The sequence below is a fragment of the Cynara cardunculus genome, assembly GCF_001531365.2.
Source record: "Cynara cardunculus var. scolymus isolate 2C chromosome LG 9, CcrdV1, whole genome shotgun sequence".
NCBI classification, from domain to species: Eukaryota; Viridiplantae; Streptophyta; class Magnoliopsida; order Asterales; family Asteraceae; genus Cynara; species Cynara cardunculus.
The window spans coordinates 17481137-17484520 of NC_037536.1; positions in this window are offsets into that span (position 1 = coordinate 17481137).

The window sequence follows — 3384 nt, forward strand, 5'->3', positions numbered from 1 at the left end:
GGGGCGGGTGCGGAGGCAGGGGGAGGAATAATAGAGAGTGGGTCTTTCGATAGGTTTGTGGTATCTTTTGATAGGAACAGGGATTTCTTTCGTTGTATGCTTTCTAGTTGAGGAGGCTTTTTGTGTTTTTCCATAGTTTTGTCTTAAAAAACCTGTTTTTAATATATGGCTATCGTTGTTTTCTGATATTTTCTAGTTGATCTTTTTGACATGTAGGGGTATTCTCGAAGACAGTCTCTCGAGACATATGTAAAGTTTGCGTACATTATACTCATCACAACCCTTAGCTCCGAGTGGTATATACTGATTTTGTATATATCATAAAACATTTTGCTATTGTCGTGGTTGAAAGCATCACCCAAGTTATTGTCTGGTCATATCACTATTACCCCTAATATAACATTCACTTTCCATATTCATGTCCTGCACATTGGGTAGATATTTGAACAATTAAATATGTGTGGTTGCATTTATTTGGTAGCTTTAACAGTGAATCATATGTGATAAGGTCAAATCATAGTCATTATGTAACATTTTATACCAACCGCATTGTATATTGTCTGTTTTGTCCACATCTTATAAGGTATCTAGTCCCTTATAAGCCCTCTTGGGAGCCCAATGTCCTCGTTGGCACAATAGTCTGATTCCCGACTTTGGTACCATCTTTAACATCACAGCCCAATCGTACCATACATTTTCCGTTTTGTCCACATCTAAACTCACAATTTTAAAATGCATTCGATATAGAAGTTATCTAGTCTCTTATAAGACAATTTTCGTTCTCTACCCAACTGATGGGGGATTCGGTACAACATGAGAATGGTATTAAAGTAAATAATTTGTTTGTTGTAAATATTATTGTTAATTACTTAAAATTTAACATGTTGAATAAGTTAAGGGACCAAAAATGAATATGATGAAAACATTAGGGGTAAGGAATGCATGAAAGAGTAGAGTTCAGTATCAGTGTCAGGCTTTTGATTCCCACGAGGCCGTTGGCTCCATACCTCACTCACATGCTACGACGTCGTAGAGAGTATTAATTAAACATTTAACGAATCTTTAGTGGCTTCTCAAAAATTAATTTTATATCTTGAAACTTACGTAACCATTTTAGCCCACTAATTTTATTATAAATAATTATCGAATAATTATATTTTATTTTACATTATATTATATTATAATTTTTTTTAATTATTTTGTATTAAACCATTCAGCAACTGTCAAACAATCTATAATAATCACCCAACTCTAATCAGACAAAAAAAAAAAAACACTAAAAACGTTTTTCACAATACCAATATTTTGGACATTCATTTTTTCATTAACCTAGATATCCAACCCGTTATGCTAGCCGACTAATCTCAGGACGACCACATGTTTTGCAGATAGCTCGGAGTCACCGCATTTGAACCTTCATGGCCACAAGGGGGTTTTTATTTCTTTTTGGATTTGAACCTGGGACCTCCAGGTATTTTTGATCTTTAAAGCCAAACTCAAACCAATCAAACACCACCCTTGTAGTTTTATACCTTCATGTTTGTAATGTTTTAGTATCTAATGAGAGATGAAAACACCTTCATCATTGTGTTTTTAGGAATTATTTCTTAGAAACTTGATTTGAGGTGAAATAAATTATTTTTTTTAATTCATTTTCACTAATAAGATTAAACTATTCTTATTTTATGTATTGTTTTTTTTAATGCATTGAGATGATAAAATTATATAATATTTTAACAGTATAATTAATATTATAATTTTTAAAATAAATAATATATTAAAGTGAATTGAAATTTTATTTAGAGATTTTTTGATTTAAAGCATCTCCGACAGTTTTTCTATAATAAAGAAAATTAATTTTTTATTTCCTATAATACTCTAACAGCTTCTCTATCTCATTCTTTAATATAGAAAATCATGGAAAAAACTTCAAATACATGGAATTCTCTAAAAATCCAAAAAAAGAGAAAGAAATGAGTTTTTTATTCATATCATCAATGACAGTTGAATTAATATCATTTTATATATGTTTAAAAATGGTGGTGGGGTTTTTGTGGTCTGGGGAGAGGGGGCGGGGTTTTGTGGTCTAGGGCAGGGGCGGAGATTTTATGGTCTGGGATGGGAGGCGAGGGGATGATAACATTATAGAATATTTAAATAATATAATTAATGATAAAATCTCTAAAATTAAAAATCGGTTGGAAAATTTGATATTTCTTTTTTTTAATTTGAAAATATGTTTTACGTAAATACGTAATCTCTGATTAAAAATGATAATTCAATTCCAAAAATGGTTAAAAATAAATTTGATCAGAAAGATTAGCTATTTTAGTTAATAACCTTTTTATTTATAAATCAATAAAAAACAAAAATAATATATTTTATGTTATTTTTTTAAATAAACCTTATCTTTTTTGCAAGTTTTATGCTTGATTTAACTTTTTGTCTAAGATGTAAAAATTTTAACATTTAAGTATCCGGGTAACCCAGTGAAGATTAATTTTAGACTAAAAAAAAGACTAATTTTAGATTAAAAAAAATCCACGTCACTGACTAGGTCAACAAATAATACCGAGTTGGATACCACATCACTCGCCACATCAGTATGATAACCGGTTAATACTTCAACCAGTTACTCGGGTACTTAAATGTTTAAAACTTTACATCTCTGGTACCAAAACGGAAGTTTTAAAAGTACGTTACCCAAAATAGGAATCAAGTTCAAGTACATTACTTTTTCATGCAATTTACCCTTTTTTTAAGCTACACAATAATTTACTTCCTATTTCCGGTAACAACACTTTTTACGAACCATAACATGTATTTTAAAGCATTTACGATGATTAAACTTCTAAAAATATCACTTGTCATATTTTTTTTCTTATTATATTATTATCATCTGAACAAAATAACCTTAATTTTTTCTTTTTTTTATTTATAAAATATAACTTCATATATGTATATATATATGAAGTTAGACTTGGGATCATGTGAGACCAACAATTTTTTGTGAGACTCGTAAGACCAATTTTCAACACTTGGATTAGATCTACAATCTGAACATTCATAATCACAAAATTGCCACGAAATTTCTCAATAATCACAAAATTGTCACCATACAACTTTAGACCATTAGATTATTAGCTTATAAAATTGATCAATGAACATAAATTGGTCATACGGGTCTCACGTGAACCAAAAGAATATAATGAAGATGAAAACCACTCCAATTTGTAAAAACCGTAAAAAMTACTCTCATCCATCGTTAATCTTATGAAATTTTTTCATGAAATTGTTAATCTTGTGAAATTGTTTCATATAATACTTTTTTTGATGAAGTTGTTTCATATGTGGTTATGAAATTGTTTCATATACTACTTAATG